Source organism: Lissotriton vulgaris, chromosome 1_1 (genome assembly GCF_964263255.1).
Source record: "Lissotriton vulgaris chromosome 1_1, aLisVul1.2, whole genome shotgun sequence".
Lineage (NCBI taxonomy): Eukaryota > Metazoa > Chordata > Amphibia > Caudata > Salamandridae > Lissotriton > Lissotriton vulgaris.
In genome coordinates, this window is record NC_141685.1 from 1,323,745,955 (window position 1) to 1,323,768,288 (window position 22,334).

The following is a 22,334-nucleotide window of genomic DNA, read 5'->3' on the forward strand; positions in this document are numbered from 1 at the left end:
ATTCAAAAATCGATTTTTGGGTGCAATTGATTGGTATATGTATTTGGCCCTTATTTATGATTGCCATGTGCAGCTGATGCATGACTTTAAACATGGGTAATAAGTGACGCACTGGTGGCGCAAGGCTTTCATAAATAAGGCCCTGACTTTGTTTGATGATATTGATTGGTTGTACATAGGTTCTGCGCAGTGTTTCTTACATGTTATTCAAAAATCGATTTTTGGGTGCAATTGATTGGTATATGTATTTGGCCCTTATTTATGATTGCCATGAGCAGCCGATGCAAAACTTTAAACATGGGTAATAAGTGACGCACTGGTGGCGCAAGGCTTTCATAAATAAGGCCCTGACTTTGTTTGATGATATTGATTGGTTGTACATAGGTTCTGCGCCGTGTTTCTTACATGTTATTGAAAAATCGATTTTTGGGTGCAATTGATTGGTATATGTATTTGGCCCTTATTTATGATTGCCATGTGCAGCTGATGCATGACTTTAAACATGGGTAATAAGTGACGCACTGGTGGCGCAAGGCTTTCATAAATAAGGCCCTGACTTTGTTTGATGATATTGAGTGGTTGTACTTAGGTTCTGCGCAGTGTTTCTTACATGTTATTGAAAAATCGATTTTTGGGTGCAATTGAATGGTATATGTATTTGGCCCTTATTTATGATTGCCATGTGCAGCTGATGCATGACTTTAAACATGGGTAATAAGTGACGCACTGGTGGCGCAAGGCTTTCATAAATAAGGCCCTGACTTTGTTTGATGATATTGAGTGGTTGTACTTAGGTTCTGCGCCGTGTTTCTTACATGTTATTCAAAAATCGATTTTTGGGTGCAATTGATTGGTATATGTATTTGGCCCTTATTTATGATTGCCATGTGCAGCTGATGCATGACTTTAAACATGGGTAATAAGTGACGCACTGGTGGCGCAAGGCTTTCATAAATAAGGCCCTGACTTTGTTTGATGATATTGATTGGTTGTACATAGGTTCTGCGCAGTGTTTCTTACATGTTATTCAAAAATCGATTTTTGGGTGCAATTGATTGGTATATGTATTTGGCCCTTATTTATGATTGCCATGTGCAGCCGATGCAAAACTTTAAACATGGGTAATAAGTGACGCACTGGTGGCGCAAGGCTTTCATAAATAAGGCCCTGACTTTGTTTGATGATATTGATTGGTTGTACATAGGTTCTGCGCAGTGTTTCTTACATGTTATTCAAAAATCGATTTTTGGGTGCAATTGATTGGTATATGTATTTGGCCCTTATTTATGATTGCCATGTGCAGCTGATGCATGACTTTAAACATGGGTAATACGTGACGCACTGGTGGCGCAAGGCTTTCATAAATAAGGCCCTGACTTTGTTTGATGATATTGATTGGTTGTACATAGGTTCTGCGCCGTGTTTCTTACATGTTATTGAAAAATCGATTTTTGGGTGCAATTGATTGGTATATGTATTTGGCCCTTATTTATGATTGCCATGTGCAGCTGATGCATGACTTTAAACATGGGTAATAAGTGACGCACTGGTGGTGCAAGGCTTTCATAAATAAGGCCCTGACTTTGTTTGATGATATTGAGTGGTTGTACTTAGGTTCTGCGCAGTGTTTCTTACATGTTATTGAAAAATCGATTTTTGGGTGCAATTGATTGGTATATGTATTTGGCCCTTATTTATGATTGCCATGTGCAGCTGATGCATGACTTTAAACATGGGTAATAAGTGACGCACTGGTGGCGCAAGGCTTTCATAAATAAGGCCCTGACTTTGTTTGATGATATTGAGTGGTTGTACTTAGGTTCTGCGCCGTGTTTCTTACATGTTATTGAAAAATCGATTTTTGGGTGCAATTGATTGGTATATGTATTTGGCCCTTATTTATGATTGCCATGTGCAACTGATGCATGACTTTAAACATGGGTAATAAGTGACGCACTGGTGGCGCAAGGCTTTCATAAATAAGGCCCTGACTTTGTTTGATGATATTGATTGGTTGTACATAGGTTCTGCGCAGTGTTTCTTACATGTTATTCAAAAATCGATTTTTGGGTGCAATTGATTGGTATATGTATTTGGCCCTTATTTATGATTGCCATGTGCAGCCGATGCAAAACTTTAAACATGGGTAATAAGTTATGCACTGGTGGCGCAAGGCCTTTATAAATCAGACCCTGACTTTGTTTGATGATATTGAGTGGTTGTACTTAGGTTTTGCGCAGTGTTTCTTACATGTTATTGAAAAATCGATTTTTGGGTGCAATTGATTGGTATATGTATTTGGCCCTTATTTATGAATGCCATGTGCAGCTGATGCTTGACTTTAAACATGGGTAATAAGTGATGCACTGGTGGCGCAAGGCCTTTAAAAATAAAGCCATGAGTTGCTATTGTATAAACTTAAATATGTTGCAATTTATTGTTTATATTGTTTGCTTTTTAACATTACTTTGTTGTTTGCTAATAGTGGTCTTTCATGTGTTTTTTTAACAGAACAACAGATTCAAATCAACTTCTGAAAAGGAAGCAAAAATGCCTTCAAGGCAAAGAAATATCAAAAATACCATACGGAAAAGGAGAACATCAACAACAGAGTTTATGGAATCCTCTTCAACAACTACTTCAAAAAACACCAGAAAAGCTTCTGGTAAGCCAATTAAGTCTTTTCTTCGCAACATATGTTGTAGGAAAAAAAATGAAATTGCTAATGTGAATATACAGAAAAAGTCAACAAAAATAAAAAGGAAAGAGAAGCCCACAAAAAATGTTTCCATTGGACCAGGAGAGAAGAGAATGGTTAGCAATAGAAGGGTAAATGTTTTTAGGGACATTCGTAGGCGAATGTTTCGCAATAGGGTAGTTTTAAATTTGCTAAAAAATGATAAGAAAAGTAAACTAAAAGCTGCTTTTTACAAGAAAAAGAAAAGTGTAGAAAAGATTGTTGATCAGGCTTTTGAAGTTAAGAAAAAATTATTTATTTTAATAATCAATAGAATTAGGATACTTAATAAGGCAATGGATATTTTCAAATCGAACAGTAGATGGAAAAGAATTATTAATCAGAGTAATTTTTGTGAAGTATTTTCTGGTGAATGGATGCATAGTTCAAGTTCTGAGCCTTTTTTTAATGAGGAGAGTTACTTTCAGGAAAATGATTTGGTGCATGCAGTTGACACCAGTGGTCGTGCATATGAGGTGAAAGATAGTTGTGTGATGGAAAAAGAGAAACTTGTATCTAGAGATGCAGAAGAGGTGTTAGCTGATGAAGTTTTAGGGAGACGTACTAAGGGTCCAGTGTACACATGGAAATGCAGTAGTATTTGTAGTGTGCGACAGGAATCAATTGATTTGCTTCGAAATTTCTTACGTACATATAGTAAAAAAAGTCTCAAACAAAAAATGAAGATCCTGCAAGAGTTAGATCCTTGCAGAGTGAGAGAAAGCACAGGTTTGCAAGGGCATTCACTAGCATGTCTTTCTAGAAAAGTTTGTCGGAGTGTTTTTCATCATTTTAGGATGTTAGCAGTGCATCATAATAACGTAAGGAAATTAGTGAGGAAGTTGTATTATGCAAAAAGTCCTGCACTTAAGCTTAAACAGTTAAATAGTGCTCTTTTGCATGGATCTGAAGTGGATGTGAAGACTATTTGTGAAGAAATTGAGTTTTGTTATTTTGGGAACAAAGAGGACAGTGTAGAAATAGATATAGTAATGGATGGTAATGCAGAAGATAATGGACAAATTTCAAGTATTGAAAAGTTTGATGAGGAAATTATCAAGTTTAAGGTGAAATCAAGTGAGAGGCCTAATTTAACTTGTGTGTGTTGTCGACGGACTCATTATAAAATTCAGACTAGGTTAGTTGATTTATATGCAAAAAGTGAATTGGAAAATAATAGTGAATGGGAGGATTTTGTAAGTTATTTGTTGGTGGAGAATTCTTTTGATTTGAGTTTGGATCAGCGTATTTGCACTTATTGTTTGAAAAAATTAAATGAAAATAGAATGCCTGCAAGAGCAGTTTATAATAATCTTCAGTTGATAGATATTCCTTCTGAATTGATGGATCTAAATACTTATGAATCTATTTTGATTCAATGTGTCCATCCTTTTCAGGCTATTGTACGCATGGAGCCTAAGACAGGGAAATTGCCTCCATCAGATTTACTGAGAGGATTAAAGGGAAGAGTTGTTTATTTGCCTCTAGATGTAAAGAAAAATATTAATACAATTGGTGTAGAAAGAGTAGAAGAAGATCCTTTAGTTATTCTAGTTAATGGGGTTCCAACAAAGAGTAAGAAAATTTGGCAAGATTTAGTGGATGTTAAAAAAGTCAAGAAGGCAACGTTGTATTTAGTTAAAAACAATGAGTACTACAAAAATGTAAGTGTTGGAGTAGAGGAAACAGCTACAGAAGAAGATAGTGATTCTTCAGTTGGTCAAATTGAAAAAGTTGATGTGTCTAGAACTGAAGAAATATATGAACATTATACTGTTCATCCTTTGCATTCCAAAGAAGTAATGGGAAATGCAATTGACTTGTTTCAAATGAAGGCAGCAAAAGGAAGTCCCATTAGTGTATGGGAAGAAAGTTTGGAAGCTCGTTGTTTTCCACAATTATTTCCAACAGGTTGTGGTGGACGATATGATGATCGACCAGTTCAAATTCCTGCAGCTGAATACCGGACTCTAAGATTATATGCAGAAGATCCAAGGTTTCGTCAATGCATTCCATATTTATTTCATCTACTGTTTGAAAGTGATTTGTCTGGGCTTTCTTATGCAGTTAATCATATATTAAAAAGTGGACCTCATTTGCAAAATGTTTGTGCAAGGGACTTTATGGAGAAAGTTAATCTGCAAGACAGTATTTTGGAATCTCAGCTAATCAATCTCATGGCATGTCAACGTGGAACCAACGAGTATTGGTTTCGTCGTCATGGAGAATTGAAATGTATGCTAAGAAACTTAGGAACTCCTACATGGTTCCTCACTCTTAGCTGTGCTGAGTATGCATGGGACGATTTACTTCAATTTCTACGAGAGGCAAATGAAAACATACCAAATATAGAATTGAAAACACCAGGAGAACTGTGTTCTTTAGATCCAGTGAATGTTTGCAGATATTTTTATCATAGATTTGAAGCTATGATGTCTTTTATTACCAACAAAAAAAATCCTCCCCTTGGAGAGGTTTTGGATTTCTTTTGGAGGAAGGAATATCAAGCGAGAGGTGCTCCTCATATACATATGTTGTTGTGGATTAAAGATGCACCCAAATTTGGATCAGATTCAGATGAAACAGTGATGAGTTTCATTGAAGAGTATTCAACATGTGCTGTTCCAAAATCTACTGAAGAAAACAATTTAAGGCAACAAGTTTTACGTTTTCAATCTCATCGTTGTGGAAAGTATTGTCGTCGAAAATTTAAAAACAAGGAAAAGTACTACACGAAATGTCGTTTTGCATTTCCTCGACCAGTGATTTCTAAGGGAAGAGTAAATAATTTGATGTCATCTCTACGACATACTGTGACGAGAAAATCTCCCAAAAACACATATAATTTGAAAAGAAATGAAGAATCTAAGTACATCAACGATTACAACCCAGTGATTTTGTCCATGTGGAATGCTAACATGGATATTCAGTTCGTTGCTGACAACTCTATTGCTGTGGCTCGATATGTGACATCTTACATCACCAAAAAAGAAAAGACAGAACTGAAGGAAATGTGGGAGGACATTTCACATGAAAAGAGTCTAAGCAAGAAATTATACAGTTTCAGTCTGAAGATGTTGTCGCATCGAGAAATTGGAGCATATGAATGTTCTGATCGGTTATCATCAGCAAGTCTCTATGCCAAATCAAGAACAATCATTTGGGTGAGTCTTGGTCTTGCTGCAACACGAAACCGAGTTTTGAAATCTGTACAAGAAATTGAATATTTGGCGGAAAAAGAACCAAACAGTACAGATATTTTGAAGACAAATATGTTGGATACATACTATCCAAATAGAAGTACTCACCTTGAGAACACATGTTTGTATGAAGTTCTTCAAAACTACAGTTATAAGAGGAACATCACAGAAGATATCAATAATGGAAAATATGCACTCATTGGCTATGAAGGATGTCTAGTGAAGCAGAAAAAAGGCCATTTGATTAATCATCGAAAATTGAGTTGTGAAGTTCCAGACAAAAGAGAATTTTACTATTTAGCTCTTTTGCAACTCTTTAAGCCATGGCGTACAGAAGAGGAACTACTTGGAGATTTTCTCTGTTATGAAGACTCTTTTAATGCAACTAAGGATACCATAGAATGTCCTATTTTTCTAAATTATCTGCAAATGTTGAATGAAGAAATGGAGCAAGAAACCACAATTGCTGAAGAGATAGCTAGAAACAGTTCTCAAGATAGTCAGAGTTCTACTTCATTGAGCCAGGATCCACTAGGAGGACCAATTATCCAAAATGAAGCTGCCACTGCCATGGATGAGGTGGAAAGAGCTATGGAACAAGCTCAAGAGGATGGAGTTAACTTAGAAGATTTGGTAACGCAACTAAACATTGAGCAGAAAAAGATATATGATGAAGTCACAGAGCAGATTGAACATGGATTCAGACATGAGAAAAAAGAGTGCTCATGTATATTATTTGACCCTGTCCGACTGTATGTAAGTGGAGAAGCGGGGACAGGAAAAAGTTTTCTAATTAAAGCCGTTGCAAGTTATCTGCAGAAAAGGACTGATTCACCACTGTCTTGTGTTGTAACTGCTCCAACTGGTCTGGCAGCACATAACATTAAAGGGATTACTCTACATCGTTTATTGATGCTGCCAGTTGAACATGATAATAAATTGCATTACAACAAGCTATCTGGAGATGCGTGTTCTGAAGTTTCAAGAGTCTTGAAGAAAATGAAACTTCTTATCATAGATGAAGTAAGCATGGTCTCAAATCTAATGCTTGCTTTTGTGCATTTGAGAATGCAAGAAATTCTTAAAACAGACTATGATGTGTTATTTGGAGGAAAACACATTATTGTTTTTGGAGATCTATTGCAGTTGACTCCAGTAAAAGGACAACCAGTGTTTAAAATGCTCACGCATGAAGATACCAGGAAGTCCCTTGGAAGCATTGGAAATGTTAATATATGGCTAAATTTTAAATATGCTGAACTGCTTCAAAATATGCGACAGGCCAAGGATGAAGATTATAAAAATATTCTACAAGATGTAAGAATTGGAAAAATGACTGAGAAAGGGAAAAAAGCTTTGCATAGTCGATTAATTTCAAATTTGTATCCAAATGAAAACATTCTTCCAGAGAATATTTTTAAAAAAATGACTGAGAAGAAATCTGGGATATGTTTGATGCCAACTCTGCAAGAATGTTCCATCTTCAACCAAAAAATGTTAGACTTAGAAAATGAAGAGATTGTGAAACTGGAAGCAATAGATAAAATAGAGCATATGGGTGCAACAATTGTTTTGTCAGAAAATTTGAAAACTAAATTGCATTCATTGGAGAAAAGTATTTCAAAAACAGCTGGTTTTGAAAAGACTCTGAATGTGTGTTTAAATTGTCGTATCATTTTGAGAAGGAATTTAAATGTTGAAAGCGGTCTGGTAAATGGAGCAATGGGTTATGTTGTTGATTTTGTGAATTACAGAAATAGAGATGGAATTGAATTTTTAAAAATAAAATTTGATGGCATTGAACAAGTACAACAAATAAGTCGTTGTTCTGCTAGATTTTTACTTGTAAAAGACTTATATGTTCGCCGAAAACAGTTTCCTGTTTGTTTGGCGTATGCGGTGACAATTCATAAATCTCAAGGTTTAAGTGTAGATAGTGCATTGGTGAACATTGGAAGATCTGTGTTTAAAGAGGGTATGGCATATGTGGCATTATCTCGAGTCAGAACTTTATCAGGATTGTACTTGATTGCGTGTGATGAGACAAAGATTTCTGCCGATCTAGATTGTGTTAAAGAATACAATAGGTTAAGAAGAGAGTATGCTCCACATTTGCCTCAATATCCTCTGTTTGAAAAACGTGTGGTAGGCCGAAAAAGAAGAAATGAGGATAATTGTAGTGAGGTAGTTGCAAAAAGACAAAAAGTAGAGAAAACTGTAATTGAAAACAGGAAGAAAAAGAATTGTGGAGAAAATGTTGTTGGATTTCAGTTTGAAAATAGTTCTGGTGTCAACTGCTATGCTAATGTAGTGGTTAATGTTGTTTTTTTTCTTAAAAGTTTACAAGAACAGATTGTTGAAAATCGGGATCAAAGATTGTGTGGTTTATTGAATTCTGTGTTTCAGAAATGTAGCAGTGTTACAGCACAAATAGAAAGTGTAACAGAAATTCGAAATATTTTAGATTTGTGTTCTGGTCAAGATAAATTTTCACAGAACATTCAGCAGGATTGTCAGGAATTTTTAATGTATATGTTTGGTGTTTTGGAAGATGAAGGTGTAGATGTAGATAATCTTTTCAGTCTTTCTTATCAATGGCAGCATGACTGCCACAATTGTAGTTTATCAAGTACTACTAGAATAGACACTGAAAGATTTATATATTTGACTTTACCAGACTGTAAATCAGTGTCTTTTAAAAATCTAGTTAAAGCAGCAGATCATAATATGGTGTGTACCCAATGTAACTGTACAATGCTGTCCACATTATTTATACAAAGGTATGGGCAGTATATTATTTTAGTTTTCCAACGATGTAGACCTGATGGAACTAAATTGACAACTTCTATCAAAAATTTTGTGGCTTCTCAGTTATCAATTTCTGGAAGGACCTTTACAACTGAAGCTATTATTTATCATGATGGATCTTCGACCACCTCAGGACATTATACATGCTACTTAAAATCTGAAAATGGATGGAGTTACTGCAATGATTCTCATTTAACTTATAAACAACGTTTGCCTTATGACTCTACAAATTCTTATCTAGTGTTTTTAAAACCAAAGTTTTAGTAAAGGGAATTGGCCTTTGAAGACGGGAATAGTTAATAAAAGTTAGTTAGTTAGTTAGTTAATCTAATATTTTAAATTATTTATCTCATGTAGATACTTTAAGTGGATCTCAAAGTAAAAAATACTGATATATCTGACACAAATTGGCCGTGAGGATTGTGTAAGGTATGATGTTTTTAGATCTTTTTTCATAGGAAGTCGATGAAATGGAACTTATAAGGAACAGCAGACTTTTTTTCCACCAAAAGGACCTTCACTATCTTCTATTTGGCCTCATGGAAAAGTAAGTGAATCAAAGATTAGTGTACATATATGAGATGTATGTTTGAATGGGTTTTTTTAAACACAATCTTTTAGATTGTGTTTTTTTTTTTCCCGCTGTTATATGATGAAGACTTTGAACTCACTAATTTAAGTGGAATTCAATATATTCTGAGAACAGCAAAAATAAATAATGTAACATATTGTAGAAGTTATTGTGTAGTTTGCATTGTGTAATTTATATTGTGTTCACATTGTTATACACTCATTTTCTTTTTCACCCTTATTTACCTCTCTTTACTAATTTACACTCTTTTTTCATTGCTGTTTCTTTACTGCACTTCATTCACAACTTCTTAATTTGATAGGAACTATCTGCATTTCCTCTGTTCCTTCCACCACTTTTTATCTTTTTCATATTCTCTTAGTACCTCTGCTTTAGTTTCCTAACACTCTTTCTCTTTCTCTATTTTTTTTTCTTTCACACTCATTGTACTGTAGTTCAGTTAGTTCTTCCTTTTGTCTTTCTGTGTACTTACTCTCTCACTCCTGTTTTATCCATCGTTCTATAATAACTTCATTTCTTTCATCCCTTCACTCTGTGACTTCACTTCACTCACTCTCAATCATCTTCTATTCCTCTATTTTATTTATAGTTTATCAATCTGACTTCTCTCCTTTTCAATCATTTTTCTTTTAGTTTCTTATCTTTACTCATTTTGTTTTGATATTTTACATTCTTTTACTATCTTTTTTACCTTTAGGAATTTGTTCTCCAACTATTTCTTTTTCCTTTTTTTTTTTCTTTCTACATTACTTTCTTTCTGTTTTTGTATCCTTCACTATTGCTTCATTTCTAAGTAAACTTTTGTAGATTTTTAAACCTCATGAACTGTTTCTTCTATTTTATTATACATTTTTATGTAATTATAACATGTTTTTTCCTTTATCTTTCACAGATACAAATTTGCATAGATTATATGGTAAGTGTGTTTGTAAAATGTTTTTTGTTATCACCTTTTGTTTTATTTTCACTATTTTTCTGTCACCCTACCGCACACCTATTTCCTTACTTTGCTTCCCTCACTTATTCTTTTGTTCCATGTTTACTTCCGACCACATTCAATTTCTTTCAGTACTTCTGCCTATGCACACTCCTTCACTTACCTTTTTTACTGGTTCACTTAGTCCCTTTGTGACAGTCCTTCTTTTACTCTCTCTCTTCTTTGTCTCTATTACTCCCCATGTGTTACCCTTATTCACTTACATGTACCCTCTTTCACCCCTCTTTACTTATATTCACTGATATTTACTTTCCCTCAATCACTGCTATTCTTTTCCTCTGATTCCGTCACTACCTGACATTCCCATACTTAACTGTCCTTCTTTTTACTTTCAACATCCATTTACAATCTCCCTTAACCTCTGCTTTAGTCTTCTTCCTATTTCTTCTTTCTTTTGCTCCCTTATTCATTTTTCTTTTCTCAGTTACTTCCTTTTACACTTTTTATCTGTCTTACTATCTATTACACAGTCCCTCCTTCATTTTTTTTTTCTTTTTTTTTGTTAGTGCGCTGACGGTACGCGCACCGGTGCGCGCACCGAAAGCGAAATATAAAAAAAAAATATTTTAAATTAAAAATATTATCTCAATATACATTATAGTGTTCATTTTTACAAAAACATACTTTAGCAATTCACTAAAAAACACATAGGTATGAGTATGAATAAAAAGTTAGGAATTAGCATTAAAAAAACCTATGAAATTCACTGAAAAAACCATAGGTTTCACACCAGTTATAGTTAGGAATTAGAATTTAAAAAACCTATGAAATTCACTGAAAAAACCATAGGTTTCACACCAGTTATAGTTAGGAATTAGCATTTAAAAAACCTATTAAATTCACTGAAAAAACCATAGGTTTCACACCAGTTATAGTTAGCTGGAAATTTTACTGATATAAAACCATTGAAATTCCCACGTTATAGTTAGTCGGACTCACTATAACTTGCGCGTGCAATGCACTGCTGATGACATCACATATTACATCACTCATGACATGGTCAGTGACATCACTCATGACATCACTGATGACACCATCCTTGTGACACAGTGACAGACCTCCTTTCACTGTAAAGTAACCTTTGAAACACATATTCAAAAATAGAAACTAACATTAACAAAAAAGTGGATATACCCATACCAGTTACAACAACCAATTCAGTAATTTCACCATCTATATACAAATTCACACATTCACCAACAGTTTTATGTATTCACTCATACATATACTCACTCAATCATATGTAGTGTTACCCCTATTCATCCTGTTACACACCGACAGTCATCAAAAAGTTGCTCACACATATACTCACACATGCAAATAAACTAATAAACATCCATTTATTTGCATATACAACTATACACACATTAGCACATTACTTCTAAGGAAACTTACACATACTTACTCTCTTAAACAATCACTTATAGAAACACATACTTATTTAAACAGGAACTCTTTCAATCTCTCACTCTCACATATACTTACTTATATACATCAATTCTCATATATACAAGATTAAAACATATGTAGTTACTTATAAAGACACTAGTGAGAGAGGCATTCACTCTCTAACACACACATATACACACTCATCCACCCATACAATCCTACACAAATGCTGTCTTCAAAACACATACAAACAGTGAGTCAGTCATTGATGCATCTATGTGCTAAGTAACAGCCCCACCAAACCATACAGACACTCATACTGATACTAAAAAACATCTAATAACTCATATACACACACATGTAGCTACTCACCAACCCATGCAGCCACTTATACACAAAGTAAAACACTGATACATATATTTAAATATTTAAACATTACTCGCTAATATATGTATTCACTAAGATACACTTAATAAGCCAGTTAACCAATCAATTTTTTTTTAAAAAACATCCATTTAGACACTTATTTAAACATTTATTCTTCCATCGACCTTAACATATACATATATAAAATATATTTATTTTTCAGAAAGACACACATTCACTGGACGATGTCATGAGTGATGTCATGAGTGATGTCATCAGTGATGTCATGAGTGATGTCACTGACCATGTCATGAGTGATGTAATATGTGATGTCATCAGCAGTGCATTGCACGCGCAAGTTATAGTGAGTCCGACTAACTATAACGTGGGAATTTCAATGGTTTTATATCAGTAAAATTTCCAGCTAACTATAACTGGTGTGAAACCTATGGTTTTTTCAGTGAATATATATATATATATATATATATATATATATATATATATATATATATATATATATATATATATATATATATATATATATATATATTCACTGAAAAAACCATAGGTTATAGACCATATATAGTTAGGAATTCGCTTTTACAAAACCTTATTTTACTCACACAAAACCATTGAAATTCCATATATAGTTAGTTGCACTAACTATATATCGAGCACCCGCAATCCACTGCTGATGATGTCACATATTACATCATTCATGACATGGTCAGTGACATCACTGATGACATCACTGATGACATCTCAAATGACATCACTGATGACATCACTGATGACAACATCCAGTGACTGTATGTTTCTGTAAAGTTAAAATATGTCTTACATATTGAAGAATGAGTGGATGTATAAGTGTCTGGATGAAGGATTTAGTAGGTGCATGACTGACTGTATGAGTGAGTGATTAAATGTGTCTCACTGAGTGCATGGGTTAGTGACTAAACTGTCTTAATTTGTGCATCATTATGTCTGTTGTTCTGTAAACTGTTGCATGTGTTGATAAGTAGCTATATGAGTAACTATATGGGTTATTGATTGGTTGCCCAAGTATTTGTATGGGAGACTGAATGTGTGTGTGGGTGGCTGGGAGGTGTATGACTCTGTGCATAGATGTGTGAGCAGTTGATTCACTAGATGTATGGTTTCAAAAGTGCATGTGGAAACAGCTGTATGGGCAGTTGACTGTGTGCATGAGTGTATTGGTGAGTGAATGGATATCTCAGTGCTACATGTCAAAGTAGGTACATATGTAAAACACAGTACATGTGAGAGTTGACATATATAAATAACTGTGCATAAGAGCCAGTGAATGTGTGAGTGGCTGTATGGATCATTGTGAACTTGTATCAGGGATTGTATAAGAGAGTAAATATGTGTTAGTATATGTTTGAATAAGTAAAGTTTGTATAACTGTATAGTTGAGGAAATGGAGGTGTGATTGATTCTTTGCATGACTGACTAGGTGTGTGAGTAACTCCATGGATGAGTGACAGTCTGTGAGTGTCTGTTTACACTGATTGTATCTAAGGTTATATTAGAGTCTGAAGAGGTTCATCGTATTATCACATGAATGATATCATCAGTGATGTGATCAGTAATGTCAAATGAGATGTCATCAGTGATGTCATCAGTGAGGTCATTTGAGATGTCATCAGTGATGTCATTTGAGATGTCATCAGTGATGTCATCAGTGATGTCACTGACCATGTCATGAATGATGTAATATGTGACATCATCAGCAGTGGATTGCGGGTGCGCGATATATAGTTAGTGCAACTAACTATATATGGAATTTCAATGGTTTTGTGTGAGTAAAATAAGGTTTTGTAAAAGCGAATTCCTAACTATATATGGTCTATAACCTATGGTTTTTTCAGTGAATTTTCAAGGTTTTGTAAATGCTAATTCCTAACTATATATGGTTTATAACCTATGGTTTTTTCAGTGAATTTTCAAGGTTTTGTAAATGCTAATTCCTAACTATATATGGTCTATAGCCTATGGTTTTTTCAGTGAATATATATATATACATACATATATAAACATATATCATCTGTATATCTATATAAATACAAACATAAATGCATGCATACATATACTTATATGCATACAGATGCATGTTATTTACATGAAAGTTGAAAAAACACTAATAAAAGCAAAGCTAAAAAGCCACCTCATTACAAACAGAATGGCTTTAACTTAAACGAGGGCGAGATCTATTGCCTTTTCAATGCTTGTTTACTTTGGTTCCATCAAGAAGGCATTCAGATGTGTCACACATTTGCCATAAATTCTGAATGTTAGCACTCTAGTTGCACATTAGATCACTGTAGTAAAGCTACTGCTCACCAGGGACGTCTGCTGCTGGTATTCAAAGTGCATGTTTCAGTCTGCATGTCAGAATTTTTTTAATGAAATAGAAGAGGATTTGAGAAGTCACTCAAAATGATCCCTAATTTTTCTTTCTGAAGCACTAATCATACTTTCTATGCCAAAATTAACCCCCCATGTTGTTCCTTTTTAAATTGAGTGTTTTCAGACTTACCACTTCATTCCAATCAAGATGGCTTCTGGTGTGCCATACTTTTGTCATAAGTAAGACTGTTAGCGCTCTAGTTGTTCTTTAGAACACTCTGGGACATTCTGTCATTGGGCTATACTTGGGGTACATCTGGGTGATATTTGGGCTACATTTAGGCTCTTTTGTCTCTGGTGGCCATCTTGGGAGACTGTATGTCAGAATTTTTTAATGATATTGAAGAGGGTTTGAGAAGTCACTCAAAATGTGCCCTAATTTTTCTTTCTGCAGCACTAATCATAATTCATATGGCAAAATATACCCCCTCATTTTGTTCCTTTTTAAATTAAATGTTTTAAGAGTTACCACTTTATTCCAATCAAGATGGCTTCAGGTGTGCCATACCTTTGTAATAAGTAGGACTGTTAGCGCTCTAGTTGTTCTTTAGAACACTCTGGGACATTCTGTCATTGGGCTATACTTGGGCTACATCTGGGTGATATTTGGGCTACATTTGGGCTCTTTTGTCTCTGGTGGCCATTTTGGGAGACTGCATGTCAGAATTTTTTAATGAAATAGAAGAGGATTTGAAAAGTCACTCAAAATGTGCCCTAATTTTTCTTTCTGCAGCACTAATAATACCTTCTATTGCATAATATACCCCCTCATTTAGTTCCTTTTTAAATTAAATGTTTTAAGAGTTACCACTTTATTCCCATCACGGTGGCTCCAGGTGTGCTATACCTTTGTAATAAGTAGGACTGTTAGCGCTCTAGTTGTTCTTTAGAACACTCTGGGATATTCTGTCATTGGGCTGTACTTGGGCTACATCTGGGTGATATTTGGGCTACATTTGGGCTCTTTTGTCTCTGGTGGCCATTTTGGGAGACTGCATGTCAGAATGTTTTAATGAAATAGAAAAGGATTTGAGAAGTCACTCAAAATGTGCCCTAATTTTTCATTCTGCAGCACTAATCATACTTTCTATGGCAAAATATACCCCCTCATGTTGTTTCTTTTTAAATTAAATGTTTTAAGAGTTACCACTTTATTCCAATCAAGATGGCTTCAGGTGTGCCATACCTTTGTAGTAAGTAGGACTGTTAGCGCTCTAGTTGTTCTTTAGAACACTCTAGGAGGCTGCAGTAGAACACAAAGGAATCAACTGACAGTCTCTTTCCTTGTTGGATGTACATGTTTTACTGAGAATGTCAGACTTCATTTTCACATGACTGAGAAAGATAATGTGAATTTACAGCAAATATGCTTTCAGTTTAGCTTATAGATCCCCTTCCAAACCACTGTGGGAAAATCATGAGATATTAGTTTTCTTTCAAACAATATTCATGATATCACGGCAGAAGGTTTTTTCACATGGTAAAATCACCTTAGAACCCACCACAATTCCTAAAACGAGTATGGTACCATCAACAAATGATTTATAATGTAACTAAAGTCCTAAAACCCTCTATTAACTACAATGCTTTTTAATGAGGTGCTATCATGTATATTGGTCCCAAGATGGCTGCCAACACTTCTTGGATGAAGTGCTGACAGCCAATCAGATCAGATGTGTGGTTAGGCTCCGCCCAGATATATATCTTTTTTTGAACCTAAATTACTCAAAATCCACTGGAGCACATATATTGAGACCTAGCAAAGGCACATCGGGCTAACAGTCCCTACAATTTTGCCAAGTTCCGTGCAAATCCATTCAGCCGTTCGAGCTAAAAGTGAGGCCAACCGCCCTATGGAAATTAACATGGGAAAAACGCGTTTTGGGACCCCCCTTTTTTCTCGGCCCCCCATTGATGAAACCCCCCCAAATTGTCAGGGGCTGCTCAGAAACAAAATGTTCCATTTTCCTGAAAATTTCAGCCAATTCCGTCCACAAACGCCAAAGTTATTAGACATAGAATTTTCAAAAATCCCATAGAGAAAAAATCCTAACTATATATACCTACTGGCGACCGCCAGTAGGTAATATATATATATAAATTAAAAAAAACGAACAAAAACAACAAATAATTAACATACAATATTAGAAAAGTCTATCATTCTTTTATCCTTAAAGTACGCTGCCCAGAACGCTTTCCGGTTCGCGAACTTGGCGCTTACCACGCAAAAAAAAAATATATATATTTTTTTTTTTGGACCCTCCTAGGCCCTTTTAAAACCTCCACATAAAACCTAGGAGGTCAACGAGGATCTACTATGCCCCCTTATGGTAATTTCCCCCTTTGTTTTGGCCTCCTCTTGTCTCTCGATCCTACCGAGAGACAAGATGGCGGCCGCTCCGGACAGTTTAGAATGTTGACAGACACCGGAGGGCCAATCAGCTTCGCATCGCAAAGCTCCGATACGCGAAAAGTTCGCTAACCGGATCGCTACCCGGAGCGCTGTTACAGATATATATCTTGATTTAAACGTTAATTTCTCAAAATCCACTGAAGCACATATATTGAGACCTAGCAAAGGCACATCGGGCTAACAGTCCCTACAATTTTGCCAAGTTTCGTGAAAATCCATTCAGCCGTTCGGGCTAAAAGTGAGTCCAACCGCCCTATGGAAATTAACATGGGAAAAACGCGTTTTGGGACCCCCCTTTTTTCTCGGCCCCCCCTTGACGACCCCCCCCCAAATTTTCAGGGGCTGCTCAGAAACAAAATGTGCCATTTTCCTGAACATTTCAGCCAATTCCGTCCACAAACGCCAAAGTTATTAGACATAGAATTTTCAGAAATGCCATAGGGAAAAAATCCTAACTATATATACCTACTGGCGACCGCCAGTAGGTAATATATATATATATATAGATGAAGGAAAACACTCCTACTTCCAGGAAGAAGAGGCACGTACACGAGGTGTGTATGGATCAGGCTTATTTAATGTTTTTCAGGTCTCCCACGACCCTGCAGAAAAAGAGAGACGCGTTTCGCCTGCGCAGCAGACTTTATCAATCTATATCAATATATATATATATCAATATTCACTGAAAAAACCATAGGTTTCACACCAGTTATAGTTAGGAATTAGCATTTAAAAAACCTATTAAATTCACTGAAAAAACCATAGGTTTCACACCAGTTATAGTTAGCTGGAAATTTTACTGATATAAAACCATTGAAATTCCCACGTTATAGTTAGTCGGACTCACTATAACTTGCGCGTGCAATGCACTGCTGATGACATCACATATTACATCACTCATGACATGGTCAGTGACATCACTCATGACATCACTGATGACACCATCCAGTGAATGTGTGTCTTTCTGAAAAATAAATATGTTTTATATATGTATATGTAAAAGTCGATGGGAGAATAAATGTTTAAATAAAAGTCTAAATGGATGGTTTTTTTAAAAAAAAAATATTGAATAACTGGCTTATTAAGTGTATCTTAGTGAATACATATATTAGTAAGTAATGTTTAAATATTTAAATATATGTATCAGTGTTTCACTTTGTGTATAAGTGGCTGCATGGGTTGGTGAGTAGCTACATATGTGTGTATATGAGTTATTAGATGTTTTTTTAGTATCAGTATAAGTGTCTGTATGATTTGGTGGGAGTGTTACTTAGCACATAGATGCATAAATGACTGACTCACTGTTTGTATGTGTTTTAAAGACAGCATATGTGCCGGACTGTATGGGTGAATGAGTGTGTATATGTATGTGTTAGTAAGTGAATGACTGTCTTACTAGTGTCTTTATCAGTAACTACATATGTTTTAATCTAGTATATGTGAGTATTGATGTATATAAGTGAGTATATATGAGAGTGAGAGATTGAAAGAATTCTTGTTTTGATAAGTATGTGTTTCTATAAGTGATTTTTTAAGAGAGTAAGTATGTGTAAGTTTCTTTAGAAGTAAGGTGATAGAGTGTGTATAGCTGTATATGCTAAAAAATTGATGTTCAATAGTTTATTTGCATGTGTGAGTATGTGTATGAGCAACTTTTGGAAGACTGTCGGTGTGTTAACGGATGTATAGGTGTCTCACTACATATGATGAGTGAGTATATGTATGACTGACTATTTAGAACTGTTGATGAATGAGTGGATGTGTATATAAATGGTGGAATTACTGAATTGGTTGTTGCAACTGGTATAGATATCTTCACTTTTTTGAAAATATTAGTTTCTATTTTTGAATATGTGTTTCAAGGGTTACTTTACAGTGAAAGGAGGTCAGTCACTCTGTCACAAGGACGGTATCATCAGTGATGTCATGAGTGATGTCACTGACCATGTCATGAGTGATGTAATATGTGATGTCATCAGCAGTGCATTGCACGCGCAAGTTATAGTGAGTCCGACTAACTATAACGTGGGAATTTCAATGGTTTTATATCAGTAAAATTTCCAGCTAACTATAACTGGTGTGAAACCTATGGTTTTTTCAGTGAATTTAATAGGTTTTTTAAATGCTAATTCCTAACTATAACTGGTGTGAAACCTATGGTTTTTTCAGTGAATTTCATAGGTTTTTTAAATGCTAATTCCTAACTATAACTGGTGTGAAACCTATGGTTTTTTCAGTGAATTTCATAGGTTTTTTTAATACTAATTTTTAACTTTTTGTAGGGCTTCATACCTATGTACGTTTTATTGAATTTCTAAGCTTATTTTTTCGCAAATGTCTTTATCTGAGAAAGGTATGTTTTTCTAAAAATGAACCCTATAATGTATATTAAGATACTATTTTTATTTTAAAATAGTTTTTTCCTTTTTTTTTTATATTTGACTCTGGAGCGCTCCCGGTGCGCATACCGATAAACGCCCGGGTGCGCGCACCGTCAGCGCATCAACAGAAAAAAGAAAAAAAAAATAATGAAGGAGTGACCATAAGAAATGGGGACAGAGAGAGTGGTGTTAAGAGAAAGAGAGCTAAAGGGAGGAACACAGAGGGACTGTGTAATAGATAGTAAGACAGATAAAAAGTGTAAGAGGAAATAACTGAGAAAAAAAAATGAATAAGGGAGCAAAAGAAAAGAAGAAATAGGAAGAAGACAAAAGCAGAGGTTCCGGGAGAATGTAAATGGATGATGAAAGTAAAAGGAAGGACAGTTAAGCATGTGAATGACAGGTAGTGACGGAATGAAAGAAAAGGAATAGTAGTGATGGAGGGATAGTAAATAGCAGTGAATATAAGCAAAGAGGGGTGAAACAGGGTACATGTAAGTGAATAAGGGTAAGACATGGGGAATAATACAGCGAAAGAAGAAAGAGAGTAAAAGAAGGAGTGTCACAAAGGAACTAAGTGAACCAGTAAAAAAGGTAAGTGAAGGAGTGTGCATAGACAGAGGTACTGAAAGAAGTTGAATGTGGTAGGAAGTAAACATGGAAGAAAAGAATAAGTGAGAAAAGCAAAGTAAGGAAACAGGGGTGAGGTAGGGTGAGAGAAAAATAGTGAAAATAAAACCAAAGACGATAACAAAAAAGATTTTGTAAACACACTTACCATATAATCAATGCAAACTTGTATCTATGAAAGATAAAAGAAAAAACACGTTATAATTTCTTAAAAATATATAATAAAATAGAAGCATCAGTTCATGAGGTTTAAAAATCTACAAAAGTTTACTAAGAAATGATGCAATAGTGAAGGATACAAAAACAGAAAGAAAGTAATGTAGAAAGAGAAAAAAAAAGGAAAAAGAAATAGAAAGAAAACAAATTCCTAAAGATAAATAAGATACTAAAAGAATGTAAGATATCAAATCAAAATCAGTAAAGATAAGAAAATAAAAGAAAAATGAGTGAAAAGGAGAGAAGTCTGATTGAGAAACTATAAATAAAAAAGAGGAATAGAAGATGATTGAGAGTGAGTGAAGTAAAGTAACAGAGTGAAGGGATGAAAGGAATGAAGTTAGTATAGAACGATGGATAAAACAGGAGTGAGAGAGTAAGTACACAGAAAGACAAAAGGAAGAACTAAGTGAACTACAGTACAATGGATGCGAAAGAAAAAAAATGGAGAAAAAGAAAGAGAGGGTTAGGAAACTAAAGCAGTGGTACTGTGAGAATATGAAAAAGATAAAAAGTGGTGGAAGGAACAGAGGAAATGCAGACAGTTCCTATTAGATTAAGAAGTTGTGAATGAAGTGCACTAAAGAAACAGCGATGAAAAAAGAGTGTAAATTAGTAAAGAGAGGTAAATAAGGGTGAAAAAGAAAATGAGTATAAGACAATGTGAACACAATATAAATTACACAATGCAAACTACACAATAACTTCTACAATATGTTACATTATTTATTTTTGCTGTTCTCAGAATATATTGAATTTCACTTAAATTAGTGAGATCAAAGTCTTCATCATATAACAGCGGGAAAAAAAAACACAATCTAAAAGATTGTGTTTAAAAAAAACCATTCAAACATACATCTCATATAAGTACACTAATCTTTGATTCACTTACTTTTCCGTGAGACCAAATTGCAGATAGTGAAGGTCCTTTTGGTGGAAAAAAGTCTGCTGTGCTCTATAACTTCCATTTCATCGACTTCCTATGAAAAAAGATCTAACAACATCATATCTTACACTTTCCTCACGGCCAATTTGTGTCAGATATATCAGTATTTTTTACTTTGAGATCCACTTAAAGTATCTACATGAGATTGCAGATAGTGAAGGTCCTTTTGGTGAAAAAAAGTCTGCTGTGCTCTATAACTTCGATTTCATCAACTTCCTATGAAAAAAGATCTAACAACATCATATCTTACATTTTCCTCACGGCCAATTTGTGTCAGATATATCAGTATTTTTTACTTTGAGATCCACTTAAAGTATCTACATGAGATTAATAATTTAAAATATTAGATTAACTAACTAACTAACTAACTTTTATTATCTATTCCCGTCTTCAAAGGCCAATTCCCTTTACTAAAACTTTGGTTTTAAAAACACTAGATAAGAATTTGTAGAGTCATAAGGCAAACGTTGTTTATAAGTTAAATGAGAATCATTGAAGTAACTCCATCCATTTTCAGATTTTAAGTAGCATGTATAATGTCCTGAGGTTGTCGAAGATCCATCATGATAAAAAATAGCTTCAGTTGTAAAGGTCCTTCCAGAAATTGATAACTGAGAAGCCACAAAATTTTTGATAGAAGTTGTCAATTTAGTTCCATCAGGTCTACATCGTTGGAAAACTAAAATGATATACTGCCCATACCTTTGTATAAATAATGTGGACAGCATTGTACAGTTACATTGGGTACACACCATATTATGATCTGCTGCTTTAACTAGATTTTTAAAAGACACTGATTTACAGCCTGGTAAACTCAAATATATAAATCTTTCAGTGTCTATTCTAGTAGTACTTGATAAACTACAATTGCGGCAGTCATGCTGCCATTGATAAGAAAGACTGAAAAGATTATCTACATCTACACCTTCATCTTCCAAAACACCAAACATATACATTAAAAATTCCTGACAATCCTGCTGAATGTTCTGTGAAAATTTATCTTGACCAGAACACAAATCTAAAATATTTCGAATTTCTGTTACAGTTTCTATTTGTGCTGTACCACTGCTACATTTCTGAAACACAGAATTCAATAAACCACACAATCTTTGATCCCGATTTTCAACAATCTGTTCTTGTAAACTTTTAAGAAAAAAAACAACATTAACCACTACATTAGCATAGCAGTTGACACCAGAACTATTTTCAAACTGAAATCCAACAACATT